Genomic DNA, 26,677 nt, shown 5'->3' with positions numbered 1-26,677 from the left:
ACTTTTTATTTTCCAAAAAGATTCTCTCACTGATTGGGATAACCATTAAAACAAGCTGATTTGCAAATATATGTAGCCTCTACACTAAATTTTGTACTTTTTCCTAACCAGGAGGATACACTCTATCTATACAAATTTATTCAAGCTATTTGCACAAAACCATCAATTTGAAGTCTTTTTTTTTGTTAGATAAGTAAAAACCATCTTAAATGTATTGGATACGCAAGAAGAAAAGTAAGTTTATCAAAATAAAAGGAGCACTTGTGGCACCTTAGAGACTAACAAATTTATTTGAGCATAAGCTTTCGTAAGCTACAGCTCACTTCATCAGATACATTCGCTGTAGCTCACGAAAGCTTATGCTCAAATAAATGTGTTAGTCTCTAAGGTGTCACAAGTACTCCTTTTCTTTTTGCGAATACAGACTAACACGGCTGCTACTCTGAAATTTATCAAAACAGGTTTTGAATTTAAAAACTGATTTATCAAATAAAGGAAGTACATTAACTGTAGTTAGTGAATTGACAAATTGTTTCTGGTCACTATGGGATGATTTTCAAAGAATTTAGTTGCTGAAAGATGTAGACAGATATCTAGAGGGATTTTTAAAAAGTACCTAAAGATGCATATAAGTGCCTCCTTAAGTGCCTAAAACACCTTTAAAAAACTGGCTCATGTCCTTCAAGTTTTTTCAATTAATAGCTCTCTCACCCATCTACTTTTTATTGATTTTAAAAAAGGAAAACAAGGTTTCTTGCTTTTTCAACTTCCAGTTTCATAACTTTGAATGATCTAATCCAAGCAAAGAAAATATTTTCTCTGCATCTGATACATGAAACCAAAAGTAATAAAGGCAAAAGCTTTTCTGGGCAACAGAAATGGAAAGTACTTACATTTGGACAAATGTAAAATACCAGCACTTGCTCTACTGTAATGACTGAAAATAAACACTTAAGTAAGCTTGAGTTAACCTCTAAAGTTAAAGTATTCCCCAATTCCACATATCCAATTAAAAAGCATCAAACACATTCAAGTTTGAGTAGTGCTCATTAATGCCGCTTTTTTTTTTTAATTTAAATGATTAAGATATTATAGATTTAGCCCTCAACACAGTTTGTCATGATTTCAAATTTAGTTTTAAAACTTTTTTTTAAAAAAGAAAAATGTATATATTTTAAATACAAAAATCCAACTTAAAAAAACATTGATTTTTTTTACAAGCAACTTTTATTCACCCTGATTAAAATCAACTAATATACAAGTGCTGTACCTACTATTCTGGGAAGGCACTGGGGCAACCAGAGAATTACAGACTAGTAAACTTCATTCTGTACCTATTAAATTTATTGAAGCAATAATTAGAATACAAAAGATCTAGAAGATCATGATATGACAGGGTCTGACCAACATAGTTAATCTCTAGGAAAATATAAGCATATGAGAATGTCTCTAGATAACCATGAAAGCAAGGGAGAGAGTCAAAATACCTACAATCAATACTCTGGTTTCTGAAGGAAAAAAAGATACATATTATACAACCGATGTTTTACATCATCAGACATATGGACAAAGACTAGAAAATTAAATGTTTATTAACTATACACCTCCATATCCTCCTTTAGTGCATCCTCATGCTTTTGTCCAATAGGTTTAGGCCAAGAGAAAATATTCTACTAGATGGTTTATCATCATTTAGTATAGAGGGAATTTTATAGGTTTAGACACAAGCTAAACCAGAACTGGCAACATTCCCATTATATTTGTATTTCCAGCTTCATAAATAAGCTAAGCTATATGTTAAAAAAGCAGACAGAAACCCAAAATATAAAGATATTATCCTTCCAAATATCCAAACAGGAAGACATTATGGGGACACATTTTACATCCAATTTTGAACAATGCTCTATACTAGGGATACTGAACAGGTGGACTGCATGCCAAATCTGGACCACTAGACTCTTTTGAACGGACCCCAAAATCTTTTTTATTTACTTTTTTATTATTATTATTATTATTATTAATAATCAATCAATCAATCAAATCATCATCAACATTTTCTCTGACGTCTGGACATTGACTATACATTGACCAAGAAATTTGAACCTTTACAAAAAATAATTGATTACCCCAGCTCTATACAAGGATTGGCTGCTTCTGATGTCAAGACAGAAGAACGGTCAGAGGCTTGTGTCTATACTAGTGCTCGTTCTATGACATTATATAATACTATATATGGATATCTTATTCCAGTCAGTTGGATATCTAAAACTGAGCTCAACTGATAGGTGCTGGAGAAATTGGGCAAGTAGAATCTCTAGAACATATTGAATGGCATTTCCCAAAAATAATAGGATAAAATTAAGGTGGTTTAATAGCTCACCAATATGAAGGTTATACTGCAACCTGAAGAAATTTTGGAGCTATGTAACCAAAAATTAGAAGGGCAAAAAAAAAAAGGTATTTATTTTTAACCACAAAAGGTATATAACTGTAAATGTATGGAAGAGCCCAATGCCTCATCTTATAGTCAACTGCTGGAGATGGAAGAAGAATAACTTATGCTTTTAAACACAACAAAATATTTTTCAAGTACAGATGTATTTTTTTGACTACCTGTCCAAACATTCTTACCAGAAAGTTGCATAGAAGAGACATCCAAAACAAGAGAAGTAGTCTGATGAATAGATATTTATACTTCATCAGGTTTCTTGGAACACTTTTAATGGTTCTGAACTAGCGTACATTGATTCTACTGACCTACTGAACATTGTAAAATATTAAGGAGTACTGTGAATGCCTCAGAACTCAACATGTGCTACTACTGCTGCTTTGGAGGTGGTGGGGGCACAGTCTAAGAATATTAAATTATTTTGGCATGCTGCCAAAATTTTCCTGAGAAATGCAAGTAACAGAAGGGAAATGGTGATTGTCCAAAGCTTCTCTCAGCAAAAACCAAACAGCGTTTCATGGAACAAAGAAAGGTCATGTCTGTATCCTGAGGGCTTTCATCCCAAGTTTAAAAGTCCTACTGCAAACAATGGACATGTTAGAGTTTCTCCCACCCACCCTTCCCAGCGCAAAAAAAAAAAAAAAAGTTTGCATGACTTTTATAATGGAAAACATTAGGCAATCTAAGCATAGGGGTTTAATTACTTCCCCATAACAGAAATTGGTCCAATAAAATGTATTATCTCACCCACCTTATCTTCCCTATAATAAAGGAGGCCTGAAAGTCACCACATAATCCATTCAAACCAATTTTTTCCTCCTCCCTGGGAAATGAATGACCAACTACATCTTTAGCCTACAGACACTCATTAACATACAAATAAAAAACAAAACAAGGAAAATATCTACCTGCTTCAAAAAAGACTCAAAAAACCCTTTAACACAATCTGGCCCTGAGAATTGGACCTTAAAAATTTGCTGCAAAACAGAAGTGGTGGAAAACAGGGTTGGCAATTTCTTGGGAAAAACTAGTTTAGGACAGAGCATTGGTAAATACTGGATTAAACTGGGAAAAAATAATTGCATCAGGATCCAGCAAGTTCAGCAAGCATAGAACAAATCTTTATTAAAAAAACTACCAAAAAAACCCCCAAAAACTTGGGATACCTCCATTCAAAAAACCTCAGGAATAGGCTTGGTCTATCCACTACACTAAAGATGGTTTACTGCTACAAACTGCAGTATGGCCAATTGGACCTGGATTGGTAGTCTGCAACTCCACATGCTTCTGACTGCTTAATGCTCCAAGCCCACAACTCAGGCATTATTGTCGTTTTCACATAATCAAATGCTTTCAACTTTTGTATATATACAATATTGAAAACTGAAATGTGTCATGACATGTATAACTTTCTTGGAGAAAATACTGTATACAGACACTCTGATGTTTACTATTACAATTATATATATTGATATTACGCCCACTGCAGTTTTATTTCTTATTTGTACAGTGCTAAAAAAAAAAATCTACTGCTTTATGTAACCCCAATTTGACTATGTAACTAAAACTAAGTGTAATGTAGTGCGCATTAATGAAGCAGTTTTTAAAATAAAAAATGCCTAAAACTGGAACTAATTAGTTTTTCCTGGGATGGTTAAAACGATTATATTTTTACCTCGTAAAAACTACCTCTGGTAAATACCATGCCATCACTGATGGGAAAACCAGCTCCATTAAACCCCTGCACAGATCCATCAAATGCAGGATAAAAAAAAAAGCACACCATAGACCTTCAAGCAAGACAGGGAGAACCAGGGATGTAACCTTAGCCCAAACTTTTACATCGATTACCTATCAATCGTACAGGAACAATTCCCAAACCTATGACTCCCCAAAAATGACAAAAACAACATGTGCTATCTGCTGATTTAGTCATACTATCACCTATATAAGACCACCAAAGAAATATACACCTTCTAAAAACTTACTTTCCCAGTAAAACAGTTTAATTCTACTTACTCTACTACATGGGAGTAAAGTCGGGGCCTAACTTCAACTAAATTACACTGACAAGAATAAAACCCTGATAGAAACCCTACATATTCAGGTCTGCAAACAAAATACCCCACGTGCAGAAGGAACTCCAGCAACGACTGCTGAGCAGAAGACCTGGGCTAATTCCCTTTGCTAATCAACATACAGCAAGAAACATTAAACTTCTAGTGTCATCTCCTCCAAAGCAGCAAATATCTCCACTGCAAAGCACTAGAGGATCAAAAACTGAAACCAAATGAGATCATCCTCCATTTTTATATCATTGCTCGTCAGGCATAAATTTTTTTATCTGCAGTTCAGTGGAACATACAACCCTGCTCAAAGCCAAAAAATGGTCAAGATGCTAGACCCAGCACCAAAAACTTCAATACAGAAGTCACTGGGAAGAGCATGTTAAAAAAAAAAAAAGCAATAAGCTAGACTGTTGCAGATCCTTACACAGGACTCAATACAATGAGATATGCAAATTTAGTCTGCAAATTAGGCAGACTGTCACCAAATACAGAATCAGTGAACAGAAACTAGAAGTTGAGAGGCACAAAGCAGCAGTCTACACAAAGGCTATGTCTAAACTTACCCTGCTACAGTGGCAGCGCTGCACCTGCACCACTGCAGACACTCACTAGAGCAAATGGAAGGGTTCTCCCATCACTGTAGTTAATCCACCTCCGCAAGAAGCAGTAGCTAAGGCAGTGGTCACCAACTGGTCGATCCCAGTCGACTGGTTGAGCCTAGAGGATCTCCCAGTCGATCGCGATGTCCGACAGTGCAGTGTGGCTGCCACTAAGGCAGACACCCGACCTACCCCAACTCCATGCCGCCCGCAGAAGCGGCCAGAGCAGCCCTGCGACCAGGGGTCTCCCTCTGCATGCTGTTTCTGCCTGCAAGCACTGTCCCCGCAGCTCCCATTGGTGGGGAGAGCTGCGGGGGCGATGCTTGCAGAGAGGGGCAACATGCGGGGCTGCATTGACCAGCATTGGGCCAGGGTAGGCAGGGAGCCTGCCTTAGCCTCGCGGCACCCACCACCAACTGGGAGCTACCGGAGGTATGTGCTGCCGAGCGAGTGGCTGCACCCCAACCTTAAGCTCCCTCCCTGAGCCAGCACCCCAAGCCCCCTCCTGGACCCCAAATCCCTAGCCCTGAGCCGCCTCACAGAGCCAGCACCCCATACCCCCTCCTGCACCCCAATCTCCAGCCCTGACCCCCTTCCCAGAGCCAACATTCCCAACACTCTGCCCCAGCCTGGAGCCCCTCCCAGAGCCCACACCCTGCACCCCAACACTCTGTCCCCGCTCAGAGCCCCCTCCAGGACCCAAACTCCCTCATAGAGCTTGCACTCATCACCTCCTGCACCCCAACCCCCTGCTCCAGGCTCAGCCCAGAGCCACCGCTCACACTGCAAACCCCTTGCCCCAGCCCGGTGAATGTGACTGAGGGTGAGGGAGAGTGAGCAACAGAGAGGGGGAGCAATGGAGTGAGTGGGGTGGGGCTTTGGGGAAGGGACAGGGCAGATCGTGGGTTGCCCTTAGATTCAAAAAGTGATCTTGGATGTAAAGTTTGGAGGCCACTGAGTTAGGGTGATGGAAAAATTCTTCTGTCAACCTAGCACTGGCTTCATTGGGGGTTAGGCTAGCTTAATCACGTTGCTTGGGGCGTGGTTTTTTTTCATACCCCTGAACAACATAGCTGGTTTGACCTAACTTTTTAGTGTAGACCTGGCCAAGAGAGGACTCTCTGATCAGCCAGTATAACAGAGTCACTTCCTACTCCAGTTTCCAAAAAAAGGAGGAGGAGGAATATTTCCTCAAATTATCAGGAATCACAGAAGATAACTCCTTTGACAGTGATAATAGAAAAAATATGATTTAACCAAGTCTTTTCCCTATACTTTAGCAAGACTCTTGTAGCTTATATACTAATTAAATCTCAGTGATTTAAAATTGAAAGTTTTAAATATTGCTTGATTTTTGTTATAAAAATTTAAGTCCTTTTCTCACAGATCCTATGATGGCTGGAGAACCAGTGAAATGAACATCACTATAAAGAGCAAAAGGGATTTTTAGCCAGACTGCTTAAAACTTGTTAACAATATTTAATTTAAATGAATAATTGGGCAAAAAGTAGCATTTGTTAATGACTCACCACCACCAAACCTTAAATTAATGAATGAAAAATAATATACAATTTCTGGAACTCTTGACATGTTCTACAGAAAGATCAAAATATTCCCCAATATGTCTAAAAACAAAAAAAAATAAATCTCTTTTCTATGAATAAGTAATGGAAACCCGAAAGACCTGCTTGTGGGGATACTGAAACTCTGATCCTTTGTACCTTCTGCCTCATGTAAGAATGGCAGAGGTCTTATATGTTCCCCAACAGATTTTCAACATCTCTTTTTAAAGCAGGAACTCTATTCACACATCTAAAACATGCAACAGTCCAACTGGCACTAAAGAAACTTTATTCCAGCAACTTTATAAGCCACAACGTAGCTTCCAACTCTTTCCTCTCATTAAGTTGATTGAAAACCTAGCTAAAAATAGTCTTCAATGCCACCTCTCTGGTGGATTCCCGAGACAGCACTGGTCACTCTGATGGATGACTTTTTCATAGAAGAAAATGTCCATACTTATCTGGCTGAACCCCACTGTTGCTCTTAATGCTATTTGCCAAACTCTGTCCCACCTCCTGGAGGCAGCAGAGGTGAACGGAAATGCCTGTAAACTGTCAGATCTTTCTTTCTAGACCAAACCTAAATGGGTTTATTAGAAGTATCTGCAACTACGGATTTTTAGCCTCTATTCTTGACTGCTGCAACTGTCTATAGGCAAGAATGAAATCACATACACCTCTACCCTGATATAATGAGGTCGTGAGAGCCAAAAAATCTGACTGTGTTATAGGCGAGACTACGTTATATCAAACTTGTTTTGTCCTTGGGAATTTCCCTTATTAATACAGTATTTGACACAAGTTTTATTCTTGGTATTGTTTTAGAAAGCGCACATCTGATGTCGCCCGTCACATCAAGCCTGGGGTCGGGGCTCACAGCTGCGCGCCGGGGCTCGGGCTCGTAGCCCCACAACTCAGTACACTGGGGTTGGGGCTTGCAGCCACGTGTCCCTGTTGGGGCTCACAGCCCGGCGCAGGGGTCAGGGCTTGCAACTTGCAGCCACTCGCTGGGGTCGGGGCTCACAACCCCCACAGAACAAGGTTGCAACCCTCCCAGTTTGAGAGCCAATGTTGTAGACAAGACAGAAAACCATATTTGCTTTACTGTGTTATATCCGAATGCGTGTTATATCGGATCGCGTTATATCGGGGTAGAGGTATATCTTGAGAACGCTCCAATTGGGTTCAGAATGCAGCACTCCTCCTGCTCAACACAGGTTACTCAAATACCCCACTCTTTGGACTCACTCCCCAGTGAGCGCAGAGTCCAGTTTAAGGTTGTTGTTCCAATTGTCAAAGCTTTGTATGGTCCTAATCATCAGAAAGTCTTTTCACAACCATACCAGCTACCTACTTTCCACTACAACAACATCAACCAATAGTGGGGAGACTTGTGACTGCAAGAGAAAGAATCAGGAGTACAGAACTCACTGACAGGGAAAATAAAAAGACTGACTAACCAACTCTCATCAATTTCTGTAAAAGTGCAAAACTCACTTCTTCAGTCAAGTTTTTCCTCAAGAGTACTCCTACGCCAACATATCTAATTAAAAAAAACTCAACAAAATCTGCCTTTTGCCAGAAGGGAAGGAAGAAATTGATAAGAAAGGTACGAGGTACTCAGAAGCCAGTCCTGCTTCTTGAGAGAAAGCTGGTATCATTGATCAAATTCAATGAAGTTGGAATTGAAAGAATGGGAGATAACTATGGCTATGTCTACATTACAGCCAATGTCTACATAAAACTTATGTCGCTCAGGGGTGTGAATAAACCACCCCCTTGAGTGACATAAGTTGCCCTGACATAAGTGCTCATGTGCACAGCTTCTGCCATTTGCAGAGGTGATTTTATTATGCTGACGGGAGAGTTCTTTCCCGTCGGCATAGTGTGTCTTCACCAGACGTGCTGCAGCAGCAGCCCTGTACGTGTAGACATGTCCTATGTCACCTAATTATACCATAGAGGCCTATCCTGCCCCTTCAGTAACAGCATCAGATAGATTTGAACTGCTCTTTTTTGTATTTTTTCATTACATATAATGAGACAGGGAAAATGTTCTTGAATTGGTGAATGTAGGATAAATTTGCATTTTAATAGCTCAGTGAAGTAAACAGGATGGATATTTATACCAAGCAGAGGTAATCATAACAATTCCAAAAACTGTTTTACTGAGCAACACTTCAAACAAGACTCGTGTGTGTGTACACACACACACACACACACACACACACACACACACACTTCAAAAAGAAAATACCTAACATAGGAATAAGTTTGTACAAGTCCCATATGAGAGGGATACTAGATGTAAACAAGTTTATTTTCATTAAACAAATGTTTAAATCTCGATGTTTCCTTAAACAGAACAGTATTTCTTTCTACAACTTCCACCAATACTTTAAACTCAATCCCACATATTTCAGAGTTGGGAAGGGAGAATTCCAAAAATAAACTTGTTGACATAAACCTAAAACAATGTCACCATAAGGCAACACCCACTTGAGGTAGAAGTACCTTCATTAATCATCTTTTTAGTTTCATGCCAAAAGAATCAACATAGTACTGTAGAAGTTTAAACCTCATAAGAACACAATGATGCCATCCATTTGAAGATAAACAGCTATTAAATTCAAAAACCTTAGAGCCAGAATTCCTTCAATTACACTAATCTAATAAAATAAGCTGGATATTTGGCAGCTGTACGTTGGGTTACTGAGTAATGCCTTCAGTAAATGGGACTTTAACAAGTTTAACAAGTTTTACTACATTAATCCTTTGAATGAAAAGGGCCAAAGAACTCTGGACATGTTTCCTTTAAAAAAAAGTTAATTTTACATGTGTCTACAGCTCTGGATAGATGCATTTTTATATACCAAAGCCAAAAAAAAGGGGGATTATTTACTTACCTTGTAATCCTGCTTCTTTGAAGGCATCATTTTACTGGATTCTCCCTTCCTGGGTCTCACACCTCCAGCATTAATCATGCAGACTGATGTGCTGTGCACTAGAATTGAGGCCCAAGAGTGGAAATGTTATGACTGATCAGTGTTGTCATTTTATATTAGTTGTCCTGCATTATGTTATGGATAGTGCTAAAATATTCTATTAAACTGTAGCATGCTGTCCCCTGGAAGCTTGATTAGAACATTTACATCCCATGAAGCTACTTCAATGAATGAAAATTTGTAATATTAACCAAATATCCTGTGGCTCTACACATTTGTAATCCTGGTAAATATTGCTGTGGACACAGCAAAGGGTCCAAATATTGTCTAATAATTTTAATGAAAAGAAAGCCATACGAGCGCCAAGCCAGTTATCGCCTATTTGTATTTGTGCATTTGTTTTTTCTTCCCTAAGAGTAGCACCTTATATTTGTCTTTGTTGAATTTCACTGTTGTCATCTATAGTCCAGTTCTCCAATCTGAACTTTAGCTCTATCCTTCAAAGTGCTGGCAGGCCCCTCCCCCCAGGTTTGTGTCATCTGCAAATTTGATGAGTATGCTCTCTATTCCTACATCCAGGTCATTAAAGATGTTAAAACAACACCTGACCAAGAACAGATTCCTGTGCAATCTCACTTGAGACCTCCCCTCCAATCTGACATCATTTCATTAATAATTACTCGTTTGTGGTTGTTTAACCAATTATGGATCCACTTAATGACAGTTCTGTTGAGTCTGCATTTCTCCAGGTTACTCATCAAAATGTCATGTGGGACTGTGTCAAAAGCCTTGCTGAAGTCCACGTATATTATGTCCACCACATTCCTCTTATCCACCAAACCAGATCCCTGTCAAAGAAGGAAATCAACATGGTTCGACATGGATTTGTTTTTGATAAATCCATGCTGGCTGCTAGTGATTAGCCCTTCACGTTCCAGGTATTTGCAAATTGAATGTTTTATACGTTGCTCTAGTACAGAGGTGGGCAAACTACGCCAGTGGGACCCTCCCGCCCGGCCCCTGAGCTGCTGGCCCTCAAGGCTAGGCCCTGGCCCCTCCCCTGCAGCCTCAGTTCACTGAGCCACTGGTGCAATGCTCTGGGCAGTGGGGCTGAGAGCTCCTGGGGCAGCGCAGCTGCAGAGCCCAGTCTGAGCCGGTGCTCTGTGCTGTGTGGTGGCACAGCTGTAGCGCCGCCAGCCATCGGTGCTCCAGGCAGCGCAGTAAAGGGGCGGGGGGGGGGGGGGTTGGATAGAGGGCAGGAAAGTTCGGGGGGGTGGTCGGGGGCAGGGGTGTGGATAGGGGTCGGTATGGTCAGAGGGCAGGGAACCAGGGGGTTGAATGGGGGCAGGGTCCCGTGGGGGGGGCAGTCAGGAAGGAGAGGGGAGAGTTGGATGGGGCAGTGAGGGGCAGGGGTTCCGGGGCGGTCAGGGAGAAGGGGGTGGTGGATGGGGCAGGGTTCGGGGCGGGGGGGAGGAGAAGAGTCAGGAATGAGAGGAGGGGTTGGATGGGGCGGCGGAGGATCCGGGGGTGGTCAGGGGACAGGGAGAAGGGGGTGGTGGATGGGGCAGGAGTCCTGGGGGGACCGTCAGGGGTGAAAAGCAGGAGGGTCAGATAGGGGTTGGGGGCCGGGCCACGCCTGGCTGTTTGGGGAGGCACAGCCTCCCCTAACCGGCCCTCCATACAATTTTGGAAACCTGATGTGGGCCCTCAGGCCAAAAAGTTTGCCCGCCCCTGCTCGAGTAGTTTCCCCAAGTATCAAAGTCAGGCTGACTGGTCTATAGTTCCCCAGTTCCTCCTTTCCCCCCCCTTTTAAAGATGGGCACTATGTTAGCCCTTCTCCAGTCTTCCAGGACTGCTCCGGCCATCCATTAAATTTGCAAATATTTCCAGTGGCTCAGATTTTTTCAGTTAATTCCTTCAGTAATCTCAGGTAAACAGCATGAGACCCCACTGTTTTGAATTCAAATTGGTCAGAAGATCTGTGACATTTTCTTTACTTATCCCAAGCTGCATCCCTTACCTTTTATTGTCTATGGTAACTTTACTAGTTGTCCCATCACATGTTTTTTAAGAGAAAACTGAAGCAAAGTAGGCATTGATCAGTGGACCCACACTGTCCTCAATCTCTCTTTTTTTTGTCTGACCTATTTGAAGACCCCTTCTTGTTGTCTTTAATATTCCTTGCCAGCTGAAACTCATTCTTTGCCTTGGCTTTCTTGATTTTGTCCCTGTATACATCCTTGCTCACATGCCCTTCCTTCCATTTCCTGTATGTATCCGTTTTGGTTTTTAGATACCTAAAAAGCTCCTTATGCGGCCACACTGGCCTCCTGTGGTTCTTCTTATCTTTCCTCTGCAATGGAATATCTTTACGTTGAGCCTCTAGTATTACATCTTTTAGAAAATGCCAGCCCCTTTTGACTCCTTTTCTTCCTAATTGGTCTTTCCATGGGACCTTGCCTACTATTTCTGAGTCAGTTGAAATCTTCCTTTCTGAAGTCCAGTGTCCTTGTTTTGGTAGTCTCATGTCTTCCTTTCCATAGGATCTTGCATTCTATCAGATTATGATCACTTTCTCCCAAGTTCTGACCACCTTCACATTTGACACCAATTCACCTGTTGGTCAAAATTGGTGACCCCATAATTGTTTCCTCAACTTTCTGAATCAGAAAGTGGTCCCCTACACACGCTAAGAATTTGCAGGACATATGTTTTGCTGTAAGAGTCTTCCAACAGATATCAGGGAAGTTAAAATCCCCCAATAGTACTAGCTCATGTGTGTTAGTTAATCCTGTTACCTGCTTGCAGAATGATTCATTCACTTCCTCTTCATTCATTCACTCCCTCTGATTCAGTGGTCTATAATAGACCCACACCAAAACATTGCTACTGTTCCCTTTTTATCCTCACCCAGAGACTCTCAGTAGGTCTGTCGCTTACTTCCTCTTGGTCCGCAGAGCAAGTGTATACATTCTTGACGTACAGCACTACACCACCTCCCTTTTCCCCCCATTCCTTTTTTGGAACAAGCTATGTCCCTCAACAGGTACTCCAATCATAGGAGTTGTCCCACCAACTTTCTGTAATGTCAATTAAGTAATAATTTTCTTCATATATCATGACTTCCTGATTGTTCCCCATACTCACTGTATTTGCGTACAGGCATTGAAGATATTTTGCAGACTGCCCTGTTTCTTTTCTTCTTGCCTTTCTAATACAGGTGTGATTTCTAGTTCTGCTCCAGAAATTATCCCCTTCTCTTTGTCTTCAAGCCTAGATGTGCATTGGCCAGATTTGTCTCACCATCCCCCATAGAACCTAGTTTAAAGCTCTCCTTATCAGGTTAGCTAGATGATATCTAAAGATGCTCTTACTAGTATTTGATAGATGGAGCCCATCCCAGCACAATAAGCCTCTTTTCTGTAACATTAGCTTGTTGTCAAAAAAGCAAAAACCCTCTCATTGACACCACCTGCGTAGCCACACATTTACTTCAATGATTCAATGGTCCCTGTCCGGGCCTTTTCCTTCAACAGGGAGGATGGACGAGACCACCACTTGCGCCCCAAACTTTACCCTCCTTCCCAGAGCCACGTAGTCTGTAGTGATCTCCTTGAAGTCAGTCAGTCATTACAGTAACTGTAGTTGAGATGTCTGCACATGTGGATCCCACTCAGAGTATGTGCAGCAGTTCAAATGTTTTCACCAGCAGTTTCCAGTAGGGGTCACACGTGCTCCTCATGTCTTCATTCTCTCCTCCCTCAACCCCAAGGGCATATAGAGCACAACGATCCCAAACAGCCATTAAGTTCCTTCAACGATTAGAACCTCAAATATAGAACTCAAAGCTGTGGGGAGGAAGGCAGGTCCTAGGATCCACACATGCAGACATCTTTAAGGTCTAGTTACTGTAAAACAAAACTGTTTTCTGCTTTGAGCGCTGTGCATGCGGACCCCATTCTTGTAGTCATCTTCAATAGAGGTGGAAACTAGGAGTTTTTTGAAAAGAGACTGTAGAACTGCTCTCCAAAATGGGTGTCTCAACACTGAACAGTCACTAGAGAAAAATGTTTTGTAAACAGGAAGATCATAAATTGCCACCCTACCCAAACATGCTGTCAATGTCACCAATTGTTAAGACACAGATAAACATGTGGCCCTTGTCTGCACAGATAAGTCATTACTACTGATAGATCATTACCCTCAACCTACAGGGTGATTTCTAAACACAGAATCTAGAGCGGGAATAATTGAAGCAAGAGCTACCATACAAATTTTGGTGCATCAAGTGCATCTGTTTAGATTCCTGAGCTCTAGGATCTGATGTCAATCTCCCTTCTTCAGTATAAGAAAGTAAGGGGAACAGAAACTCTTTCCTATAAATTCTTGAGCAAATCAGTTCTCTTGCTCCTAGATCAACAAGATAGTCTATCTCTTGACATTCTTCAGGGACCACTCTCATGAGAATGTAGTGAGATTGGGACTGCAAATGGGTGGGAAGCAAAGTTTGAAATTGAATGACATAACCATCCTCAATAACTTGAAGGACTGACTGATCTGTGGTGGTTGCCATCCAAGCTCCCTGGGGTGGGCAGGGGGAAAAGAGTTCAGAACAAAGGAAAGAAGGAAGATGGTATAGATCCTTGTAGATTAGTCCCAAGATGCTTGACTGTCACATCAAATCTGATGCCTCTGTGTCTGTCCCAGTGCAAGGTTACTGAAGAGGATCATGGGCCTCTCTTTCTATTGATAAAAATGGGGAAGAAGTAGTGTTCTTATATGTAGGAAATTTACAACAAGACTGCTTCCTCCTGAAAGCAGAAGTGTAAACTTTTCTTGGATCCTTTAAGGAATGAAGAGATTTGTTCATTGTAGCACTAAATAAATTTAGTCTATCGAACTGCAAATCTTCAGTGGTTGTCTGCACTTCCCTTGGCAACCCTCATGCACACAACCATCATGCACATCTCATAGCCATCAAACGGACAACCATATCAGCTGCATCTAGTGCAGTGTGAAACAAGGTTTTAGCAATTTAGCAGATCTTCCTTAAAGATTCATTTAAACTCATCTCTAAATTCTAAAGGTAACTTGTTTTTAAATTCAGATGATTTATTCCACTGATGGTAACCATATTTAGATAGCATGGTTCGATAGTTAGCTATACTCACACAAAGACGATAGAAAAATTATTCCTCAGTTTAAGAGTTCTAATCTCTTTGGAAGTTGACTTTCCTATTTGTTTTGATTTTTCATCTGCAGCAGTAACAAGTAACGATGATGGAGTTGGAGGAGTATAAAAATACTCAAAGCCTTTTGACAGTACCTGATATCCATGATCCACACATTTTGAAGTCGATGAAATCAAAGCCAGAATAGCCCAGAGATCCTTTGACGGATCTAAAATTCCCACATTAATAGGTAGAGCAATTGTATTTTGAGAAGCTGACTGAAGAATATCAAACAGCAATTCACTTTCCCCTATACAACTGCTAAAGACGCTTCCAAAATCTGCTCCGTGTATTTCAATAATGTCTGAAGGATTTAAAATCATCCGTTGATGCAGGCATAGGAGATGACATCCTCAATAGGAAAGAAAGGAGAACAAGGTGGTACTCAGGCCACGGAGTCAATAGGATGAAGCTTGCAACCCAAAGAGACAAAATGTATTTATTCAATTTGGCAGAAACTAAGGAGATTAGTTTCCTTAAAGTTCTCTTTTCTATTTTCTTTCCTTTTTGTTGACTTGTTTGCCTCTTAGATGTAGAGCTCCTGACAGAGTCTGATGAAAAGCCAGAGTCAGAAAAGGAAAACCCCTATGTAGATCATGAAACACTGGTAATTTTTAAAACTTGAGAAGGGCTTTTATTCCCATCTCCACTATCATATTGATTTATAGAGATTTATCACATGTAACCAAGCACCTTCTCAAGGAGATTTTGATGGGAATGAAATGGGAGAGGACAATAACTGAGACACAAGCTCTGGAGTTAGTCTAAGGTCCAGTGAAGACAAACGAGCTTTTCTGAACCAAGAGATTCCTCACCACCTCCCCCCCGAGGACACTTGTAATGGGGGATTCACAGTTTTCTGTAATTAAGATGAAGGTGAGGCAGAAGCTGAGAATGCGGATGGCGACAAAGGTTTTTTCAACCAAGGCAATGCCAGCAAAGGCAGAGCTCAGGCAGACTGTGATTGATGTGCCAGTGTCATGGAACAAAAACACCACCCACAAGAGACTTGGGGTTAGCTGAGACAGCATCAGGTTTTATTCCGAGAACACACCACAGCACAGATAAGGAGCCAGAAAGCCATCGTGTTGAGCAGACACTTAGTGGTGCTCGCTGAATTCTTATATAGTTGGTGTGGGCAGCCCCTGGCAAGCAATGGCCAATAAGGGATGAGCTATACTAATTCAATTACATAGGGTCCCACACAGGGTGCAAGAGGTGGTTTTTTTTTTTTTTTTTTTTTTTTTAAACAGACAGCACAAATGATTACCCCAGCACAGATGTCGTACAGAGATCCCTCCACTCTCTATGTTGATGCTGGATTGAAGATGGATTGAAGATTGGTAGATACGCTGGAGGGGAGGGATAGGATACAGAAGGACCTAGACAAATTGGAGGATTGGGCCAAAAGAAATCTAATGAGGTTCAATAAGGATAAGTGCAGGGTCCTGCACTTAGGATGGAAGAATCCAATGCACCGCTACAGACTAGGGACCGAATGGCTCGGCAGCAGTTCTGCGGAAAAGGACCTAGGGGTGACAGTGGACGAGAAGCTGGATATGAGTCAGCAGTGTGCCCTTGTTGCCAAGAAGGCCAATGGCATTTTGGGATGTATAAGTAGGGGCATAGCGAGCAGATCGAGGGACGTGATCGTTCCCCTCTATTCGACACTGGTGAGGCCTCATCTGGAGTACTGTGTCCAGTTTTGGGCCCCACACTACAGGAAGGATGTGGATAAATTGGAAAGAGTACAACGAAGGGCAACAAAAATGATTAGGGGTCTAGAGCACATGACTTATGAGGAGAGGCTGAGGGAGCTGGGATTGTTTAGTCTGCAGAAGAGAAGAATGAGGGGGGATTTGATAGCTGCTTTCAACTACCTGAAAGGGGGTTTCAAAGAGGATGGCTCTAGACTGTTCTCAATGGTAGCAGATGACAGAACGAGGAGTAATGGTCTCAAGTTGCAATGGGGGAGGTTTAGATTGGATATTAGGAAAAACTTTTTCACTAAGAGGGTGGTGAAACACTGGAATGCGTTACCTAGGGAGGTGGTAGAATCTCCTTCCTTAGAGGTTTTTAAGGTCAGGCTTGACAAAGCCCTGGCTGGGATGATTTAACTGGGACTTGGTCCTGCTTTGAGCAGGGGGTTGGACTAGATGACCTTCTGGGGTCCCTTCCAACCCTGATATTCTATGATTCTATGATTCTAAGACTCTGGGATTGAGTTCTTCTGCATTGACTTCAATGAGTGCTCTGAGGAAGCTCTCGGCACCGGAGATAGTGAATAGTGTTGGTTAGTGGACTTAAAGTTCAATTCTCCCAGTGCGTGGACAGTAAGGGTTCCTGACTGCTCCAAAAGCATCTGACTCTCCTTTTGTTTTTGTTTTTTTTTAATATCTCTTGGGCTCAGAGTCACACCTTTACTGACTGAAGCACTGGCAGACAGGCTGCATTAAAGCAGTTCAGGAGTTTTGCTTTACTGCATGATCTGATACAGTTCTCGCAGATTTCTCAAGGCTGAAGCTTTTTCTCATGGACTACCTTTTCTTTTGTGTGTGCTTTTAAAAAGACTTACAAACCACATACCAAACCAGAATGTGCTCTTCACTGAGGCAGTAAGGGTTTTTTCCCCTGAGAGTTTGTTAGCAGAATAGCTCCCCTACAAGAGGGGCATAATTTAAAGCCTGGAGATCTCAGCTCTGCCATGCATATACCAAGGTTCTCCTACACTAAGAAACATAAGACTATGACCACACACACACTCTCTCACCCACTTAGACACCCCCCTAAAAAAAGTAACAATTACTAAAAAATAAAGTACTATTCTTAGGGCCCTACCAAATTCAAGGTCCATTTCGGTCATTTCATAGTCATAGAATTTTTATAATCATAACATTTTATGATTTCAGTTATTTAAATTTGAAATTTCATGGTGTTGTAATTGTAGAGGTCCTGACCCAAAAAAAAGTTGTGGGGCTGTTATGAGGTTATGGTAGGGGGATTTGCGGTACTGCTACCCTTACTTCTGCACTGCTGCTGGCGGTAGCGCTGCCTTCAGAGCTGGGCAGCTGGAGAGCAGCAGGCAGCTGCTGGCCAGGATCCCAGCTCTGAAAGCAGAGCCTCTGTCAGCAGCAGCACCGAAGAAAGAATGGCGTGGTATGGTATTGCCACCCTTACTTCTACTCTGCTGCATGCAGAGCGGGGCCTTCAGTAAGCAGCCGCCAGTCTTTGGCTGCCCAGCTCTGAAGGCAGCAGTGCAGAAATAAGGGTGGCAATATCCTGACCCCCCCAAAATACCCTTGTGAGCCCCGTGCAACTCCCTTTTGGGTCAGCACCCCCAATTTAAGAAAAACACGGGTCTCCCGCGTGAAATCTGTATAGTATAGGGTAAAAGCACACAAAAGACCAGATTTCACAATGATGTTCCTACTGTTTTGTCTAGGATGCTCTGAAAAAACTGAGTGACAGTTGGGGTTGCCTCACTCTTTATGCCCTTGCAGGAGAAGAGGGAGGAACATGCATTACCCCTCCTGGACACTGCCAGTGAAAACATTCTGAACTGCTACGATGGGGCACCCACACAATATGCGTTGTGTCTACATATGCAGCTCTCTAAGAGGAGGAATTTCCTGGTTAGGGTAGAAGGAAATTATTGAAAACAGGGTGGAAAGGATCACATCATATCAGCAAATTCCAACCTTTCAGAATGATAGGATTTGCCATTTTCCCTGTTGACCTGGAAGGCAAAGGAGGAGCTTTAAAAGAAGGTTTTGCAGAGAGAAAATTCATGATGACAGAAGAATAAAGATTTAAAAGTACCGTATATACTCATTCATAAGCTAAATTTTGTTAGTAAAAAAGGGAAGCATCAGAGAAGAGGGTCGGCTTATGAACGGGTATAGAGAGGGAGAAGTGGGACACAGCCCCTCCCCCCCAACACAGAGAGCAAGGAGAGGCAGGACAGCCAGCAGAGCAAGAAGGGAAGAGGCGGGGCCAGAGTCTCTACGCTTCTGGCCACGCTACTCTCCCCCCAGCCTCCGAAGCAGCTGCAGCTCCAGAGCTGGCAGGCTGTGGCCACGCCACCCAGCCCAGCCAGCCAGAGCAGACTGCAGCCAGGCCAGAGACATCCTCCCCAGATAAGGGAGGAAGGGATGGGATGGGGAGAGTGTGGGGGTCCCAGGCTAGGGGGGTGGTCACAGGGATTACCCTGACCCCCAGCTTTCCCCCCCCCCCCCACAAAAATTTCCCCACCAGTTGCTGTCCCAGGCCATCAGGGTATGTAAATGGCACACTTTGTTTACTTAGGTTTACCTCCGTGCCTGCAGGCACTCAAGGTAAACAAACCATCTCGGCCAGCCAGCAGCTTATCCTGACGGCCCGGGAGCCAAAGTTTGCTGACCCCTGAATTATAGGGTTGGCTTATGAATAGATCATAAAAAAATTTCCATTTTTACCTACCCATCTTGTGGAGGGTCATCTTATAAATGAACCGGTTTATGATCGAGTATATACGGTAGGTTGCAGTCAGCAGTTACCCTTCGGGGGAAAGGGATCCCATTGGGAACCCACCCAGACCTTCTTGAGAGTCAAAGTCTGAACTCGAGGAGCGCTATCTGAAATCTAAGGGGCAAAGACCATTGAGACCCAATAGTAAGCTAAGAAATCCCCTTCCAAGTTATTTAAAAAAAAAAAAAAAAAGGAAGGGCCAAGATTCTTAATGTTGAAAGAGGGTGAGTTTGAGTCACGCCCTGAGATTGAGGGTGTGAGAATAAAGAACAAGAACTTGGGACAGGATGTCCCTTCTTTCCAATACCAGGAGATTCAGTCCCCAGAGGAAAGAGGTCTGCAAATTAATTTGGAGGGGGACAATAAATAGGCATCAGCCTCTCTCCATCTTTTCCAGTCATTTAGAGATTACAGGGAGGGGAGACATAGGCTCTTCCCCCTCCACATACTTCCCACAGAGGAAGTATCCTGAGCCCAAACCTTGTGAAATCTGATACAGCATCTGGGTAATTTGAAGTTGCTGAGAAAAACTACTTGATTGTTAACAACCGAGTCCTGGCAATTATCTGGGGGAACACTTCTTTCTACAGGATCTATTCCCCATGACCAAGGAAGGCAGCTCAGCCCAACTAGCAATTAAGGTGGCCTGGGATGAGAAGGGCTTTGATAGTCCTCAGATTCTTCTCCCTCTTCCTCCTGCCCGCATTCATCGAAGAGGGTGGGATTTCTCACAAGACAAGTTTGCTTATACTCCCTCCTTTATAGGTGGGCCACACGGTACCTTCATTGTGCTGTGAAGCCTGATTAGAACACTGTGGAAGGGTGAAGGCCTTATGAAGTGGGAGAGACAAACTGCCCTTAGTTCCAAGATGCTGGCATGCAGTTTGCATTCCCACTGTGATCAGTGCCCCTGAACTAATTCCATAGTAGAATGGGGCTCCCTCCTGAGCAGGCTAGCATCTGTGGCCACCTGAATCCTAGGACAAACTTGAAAAGGGGAACCTTATTAGATAATTGGTATTTTCCAACCACAAATGGAGTGATTCTTGATGTTTTGGGGAAGCAAACAGCCATTCAGCTCCCTCCAGAGTGCAGAGAGATTCTTGGGTACTATTGAAGGCCCTGGATATGAAACTGCACCCACAGGACCAAATCCTGGAAGGACATCAGGAGCCCACAGGAATAGCATGCTGTCAATACAGACATACAACTTGACGTGAAATTGCCTAAAGATTCCAATTTCAGGATCCTGCTGGGAAAAGGGAAATCTTCATTCTGTGTTGTTGACAGTTGCATCGAGGAGGGAGACTGATTTTTATCCAAGTTTACTACCAGGCTCAAGTCCCTGATCAGTTGCAGAAATTCCATCAACCACTGTAGATACTAGTGCTGACTTAGACCAGCCAGTTACTAAGAGCTAGTCTACAATGGCAACACTAAAGTGCTGCCGTGGCAGCTCTTTAACGTGCCTTGTGTGGTCACAGCGCAGCACTGGGAGAGAGCTCTCCCAGAGCTCTAAAAAAAGCCACCATCAAGAGTGGTCTAGCTCCCAGTGCTGGGGCACGGTTTACACTGGGGCTTTACAGTGCTGCAACTTGCTGCGCCGAGTGAGAAAGTTGCAGTGCTGTTAATTGCCAGTGTAGACAAGCCCTAAGGAACTACAGAGACCTTCTTTTCTAAAGCTGCTATGATAATTACATATTGATGACTCTCCAAGGAACCAATACCACACAGGGAACTGACCTGGAAGTGTCTGAAAATCTCAGGAATCATATGCATGTGGTAGAAGTGGTTGTCAAGGTAAGCATTCTTATATCAACTCACAAAGGGACATGATCTCCTTGCAGATTGAGTCCCACCTGGATCAATCTTTGCCTAGGTCTTTAAGGTGGTCTGGCTGAATATTTAGTTTCTGACCATCACTGGCAATCTTATGCCACTGAAGCTCTTGACACCCATGTGATTGCTGGCTATCTAGTGACATTCCTTGGTACACACTTTGGAATTTGTTGAGCTGCCATTCTAATAATGTCCATATCTAGAAAGATGCTGAAACCGGATTAGTGCTGGTTAGAGGTGGTTGCTGGGATTGGCTTCAAATATCCTGAACAATGCAGTATGCAGACCCAAGTGCAACCAATCGTATCAGACTCCCTAGAGCCCTCCCAAATGTGGCCTTTGTTCATGGTACCGCGTGGGAAAACTTGACTATTCAGAGAACAAAGAAAACCGGCCTATGGGAGAGAGACTTTTGGTGGACTCCCAGAACATGAGTCCAGTAGGACTGCATCTACAGCTTGACCACTGGGTACCAGCTTGACACAGGTACCCCTTCACATCTCCTTTGGGATCCCAGGACCAATCCAGGATGGATGCGTGTAGATGGAGGGGAGGGAGAGGGTTACACCTGAGCCTGAGTTTGAACCCTGGGCTTACCATGCAGTGTTTTAAGGTACAAGTTCAAAAAACTCCAAAATTATTGTCACAAAATATTTTCAAATTGTATCTTCCTCCAAATTGTTAAAATACTTAATTTTCTTAACCCTGAGGTGTTTTCTTCAAGTTTCAATCCAAATGAATTTCCACAGTACAGTATAAAACCCTTAATAGTAGTTAAGGGAGTATAGTCAAGAGCATAATTACTTTTGCTATGTACTTTACTTGGCTGATGTATTGTAATTAACTTATTAATTCTTTCTATGGAATATGTTCATATAGAAATATAATTCCAAGTATTTTTGGTCAATATTATAGCATTATATCAATAAAGCTTACTAGGTTATTCTTGACAGGTTTCAGAGTAGCAGCCGTGTTAGTCTGCATTCGCAAAAAGAGAAGGAGTACTTGTGGCACCTTAGAGACTAACAAATTTATTTGAGCATGAGCTTTCGTGAGCTACAGCTCACTTCATCGGATGCATTTTCTTGCATTTTCATCGGATGCATCCGATGAAGTGAGCTGTAGCTCACGAAAGCTTATGCTCAAATAAATTTGTTAGTCTCTAAGGTGCCACAAGTACTCCTTTTCTTTTTAGGCTATTCTTGGAGACAGATGAGCTAGATTAATACCAATTTAAAAATACAGTAATTACAAAAAATGGTAGCAGAATAGGGAATTTACAGGACAAGTGCTAGAAATTGTATACCTGTAGCCTTACTATGAGTCCTGTCAACCTTTTCCAAATATCGAGTTCATGCACAAACCAAAAAGAATAGAATCACTGGAGTTACCAAGAGTCACATTGAAATCCTGCCCATTTCCCAGCAGGTAATCAAAGTGACTGATACCAATTTTAACCACCGTACAAGCAAGTTCTGTTTCATAGTTTAAATATCCAGTAAAGGTTAGGATTATCAATACCATTTTAACCAATTCTGAGTAATTTTCTTTTTTAGCTTAAGATATAATGAATGAGTAAAGACTGATAATGATAATAAAATAAAGAAAAATTTCTTTGGTGGCTACTCATTTCACAAAAATTGTTGATAGAATCTTGAGAGAATTTTTCTGTACAACAGAACACTAAGTTTTAAGAAAAATGTATTAACATTTTTACTTTTACAATACTTGGTCAAAAACATTTTTAATTGCACACAAGTCAGCTACTATACAGGCCTGCTGGTTCAACCCAGAGATCCTCAAGGAAAATAAATCATTAACAGGGCTGTAGAGTCTGTTTTAGTATGGACATGTCAAATAAAAACTTGAGGCACCAACTTCTGAAGTTCTTAGTAAGTACAGGTGATAAAACAATATATCCACAAAAATTCTAAATACCATTAGCTGAAAGGGACTACATCATCAAAGTAAATCAGAGAAGACACCCTTCATATCACCCAAATCAAGAGCAAGTCTTGTATTCACAGAGCGTCCAGAGATAAACTCTCAATCACTCACAAGCGAAACAAGTTGAGTGTACTGCAACAAATATAGCACAACCCTAACTGATTAAGGGTATTGAACAGCTTCCATATGATGAGAGATTAAAAAGACTGGGATTTTTCAGCTTGGAAAAGAGACTATAGAGGTCTATAAGATCATGAATGGTATGGAGAAAGTGAATAGAGAAGTGGTATTTGTCCCTTCATATAACAGAAGAACTAGGGGTCACCCAATGAAATTAACAGGTTAGAAGGTTCATAGCACAAAAAATTGCAGAACTGTAATAAAAAACTGAAGTCATGGTCAAGAAAGGTAAAGGTAAGCCACAAAGGTAAAAAAATTAGTTTCATTTTTTTCTTTTAAATGATGCATAAAGTTGGCCTGAACATTTCCTTGGGGAAGGCATTCCACTTTTTTCCTACCTTAAATATATTAAGAATTTCAAGTCTGGTCTTCACTCTTGATGCTGAAGACATCTTCAGAAGACATGAAAATGAAGCAGCAGCTTTTTAAGCTCTTACCTGAGGGCCAGGGGATTGAATTTTAAAATATTTGGGACAGAAGGTCTTTGTTGGCAAAGTATTTGACTTAGACAGGTGTTGGTGTTAACAGACTGAATAAGACTATTTAGCCTCTCAGGGTATGTTTACACGGTAGCTGGGAGCGTGCCTCCCAGTCCAGTTAGAGAGACTTACACTAGCTGTGCTCAAATTACTGCAATAAAAATAGAAGTGTGGACTTTGTGGCATGGGCAGCAGTATGGGCTAACCACTCACGTATAAGCCTACCTGACTCCCTGGATTCATACTCAAGGGATTAGCTCAGGCCACCATCCATGCTGCAATGTCCTCACTGCTATTTTTAGTGCACTTCATCGAGTTGAGCTAGCATGTGTGTCTACCTGGGCTGGGAGGTACACTCCCAGCTGCAGTGTAGACATACCCTCAACCAGATTTTATTTTGTTGTTGTGTGATAATTCCTACTAGTTCCGCAGATGTCCACCGATCTTCCAGGAAAAACAGGGTATAACAAGACCTTAAATTTCTAATGTAAAGAAATTAAAAAAAAAAAAATCCTTTCAGGCCAATTCTATAAATCATCAGCAAAAGAAGTCTTTTTAGGTTGTTTTTATAAGCAGATTAATTTCCCAGTATCCTTTGGTCACCACACATTTAGTTTTGCAAGAGAACATACTCATTACAAGCCAGCTAAATTTATAAAAAAGGTCAAGCATTTGAAGACAACATTCTGTATTAATTGAACTCCCTTAAGATTAAAATTTGAATTGAAAAAGCTACTTAGGACCTTGTTTAATGTGAGCTCTAAAACAGAATTACAGTAACTCCTCACTTAACGTTGTAGTTATGTTCCTGAAAAATGCAAAATTAAGTGAAACGATGTTAAGCGAATCCAATTTCCCCATAAGAATAAATGTAAATGGGGGGGGGGGGCAGTGGAGGTGGTTAGGTTCCAGGGAAATTTTTTTGCCATACGGTACAGTACTATAGTTGGGAGGTACCCCCGCCTTACCCCACAAAGGCACAGCCCAGGGGCACTGGAGACAATGAGGTAGGCAAAGAGGCTGAAGATGCTGTAGGCTAGGAGAAACACGTCACGCAGCAGCAGCTTCCCCTACTCTGCAAGCACCAGGGACAGGGGGCTCAACCCTCGGTCCACCCACTCCACCCCTTCCCCCAAGCCCCCACACTTAACTTGTGTGACGGGGCAAGGCCAGATGGCTATAGAAAAGTAGTGGGAGATAGATATATTAGCTTCAGGTTAAACAAATCCCTGGTACCAGGTTAAGTGAAATGGAAGCTGCTCCAGGTCAATTAAGACACCTGGGACCAATTAAGAACTTTCCAGAAGGCAGGGAGGCGGCTAGGTTGATTGGGACACCTGAAGCCAATCAGGGGCTGGCTGAAACTAGTTAAAACCCTTCCAGTCAGTCAGGTGGTGTGCATGTCAGGAGCTGTGGGAAGAAGATGTGCTGTTGGAGAGGCTGAGTAGTAAACACCATATCAGGCACAAGGAAGGAGGTAAGGGTGAAGTGGAGCTTGAGGAAGTGAGGGCTGCTGTGGGGGAAGTAGCCAAGGAAATTGTACATGTCATGTTTCTAAAAAGGTCAGCTACCATAGCTGATACTATTAGGGTCCCTGGGCTGGAGCCTGGAGTAGAGGGTGGGCCCAGGCTCCCTCCCCCTTCCCCCCACCTTTGCCCTCTGTTTAATCACTGAGACTGGGAGACAAGAGAGACACTGCAAGGAAGGTTAACTTCTCCTCACCTCCCTTGCTGGCTTATGATGAAAATGGCTCAGTAGACTGAGACCCTTGTCCCTAGAGAAAGAAGGGTTATGTGGAGGGTCACAGTGAGCCTCTGAGACTAGAGAAATCTACCAGGAAACACGGGACCCACGGAGGCAAGGATAGAGCTTTGTCACACCTGCCTCTTCTCCCCCACCCCTTACTCCGCATCCTCACTCCTCCCCCTCCCTTTCCTGCCAGTGGCAATCAGCTGGCTTGCGGCATTCAGGAGGGAGAGGGGAGGAGTGAGGACATGGTGCGCAGGAGGGAGGGACGGGACATGTAGGGGAGTTGATGGGGGGCTTCCAGATGTAGACAAAGCAGACAGCCAAACGACGTTATAGCAAAGCATTGCACAACTTTAAATGGAGCATGTTCTGTAACTGAGCAGGGATATAAGATCGAAATCACGTTAAGTGAGAGGACATTAAGTGGGGAGTAACTGTACCACCATCTTGAGGAAAAAAATGAAACTGACCTTTATACCTGAAATAACTGTATAATATTTTACCAGCCATTCAGAATGAGAATTGACACCACTTATGGTGCAAGCTTCTAAATGTAAACCTGATGGAGAGAAGAAGAACTTGCACAGCAATATGATCATGAACTAGATTCAAAATAAAAATTAGGAAACACCACTAGAAGATACATTTTCTATGTTCTTACTTTGGTGAACAAAGAAAGATACCTATTACGTGCAATTGTAATGCTTGTGAACATTTTGACATTAAAGCTTGCTTCTCAAATTGTTGTGCGACTCTTCATAAATCAACTTATTAGTAGACAAATGAAGACTCCCTACCCTATACTAAATCCTACACCTTTTGTATTAATCTACAAAAATAGCTACTGTACTGTTATTCTGAGGGTTGTGTGAAACTTCACTGAAGCTGGTGGGCATAATAGCTGCCCTTCATTCAGGATAAATGCAAGAAGCAGTTAAGCCTCTTTTGGAGTAAGCTAGCCAACATAATAGAAGCTACCGCACAAAATACAGGCCATGAACTAGGCCAGACAGCACAATCATGTGGGCAGAGGTATTGTTTGATAAAGCTGTGTGTGAGAGAAGCAGCCAGAATCATAACAGAAGCAGACAGAAAAGACAGCAGAAAGCCCAGGACAGCTAG

General features: G+C 42.2%; 1 protein-coding gene across 8 annotated transcripts in view; it reads right to left on the bottom strand.

Moving 5' to 3' along the window:
• The window catches only part of PALS1 (protein associated with LIN7 1, MAGUK family member), a 157,909-nt gene that overhangs the window by 106,902 nt on the left and 24,330 nt on the right, over positions 1 to 26,677 (bottom strand). For 4 of the 8 annotated variants that reach the window (XM_038405028.1, XM_038405033.1, XM_038405034.2 and 1 more), the window contains exon 2: positions 9,586 to 9,683. The exons of 3 other annotated variants lie outside the window; for them this stretch is intronic. The gene's annotated coding sequence lies outside the window, so the exon portion shown is untranslated. Of the gene's footprint in view, positions 1 to 9,585; positions 9,684 to 10,304; positions 10,473 to 26,677 lie in introns of all 8 variants that reach the window. One more of the 8 variants, XM_038405029.2, reaches the window with a different exon arrangement.

This window comes from Dermochelys coriacea, chromosome 6 (genome assembly GCF_009764565.3).
Source record: "Dermochelys coriacea isolate rDerCor1 chromosome 6, rDerCor1.pri.v4, whole genome shotgun sequence".
NCBI classification, from domain to species: Eukaryota; Metazoa; Chordata; order Testudines; family Dermochelyidae; genus Dermochelys; species Dermochelys coriacea.
Note: the sequence above shows the minus strand (reverse complement) of the source record. Positions and strands in the feature narration are given on the sequence as shown.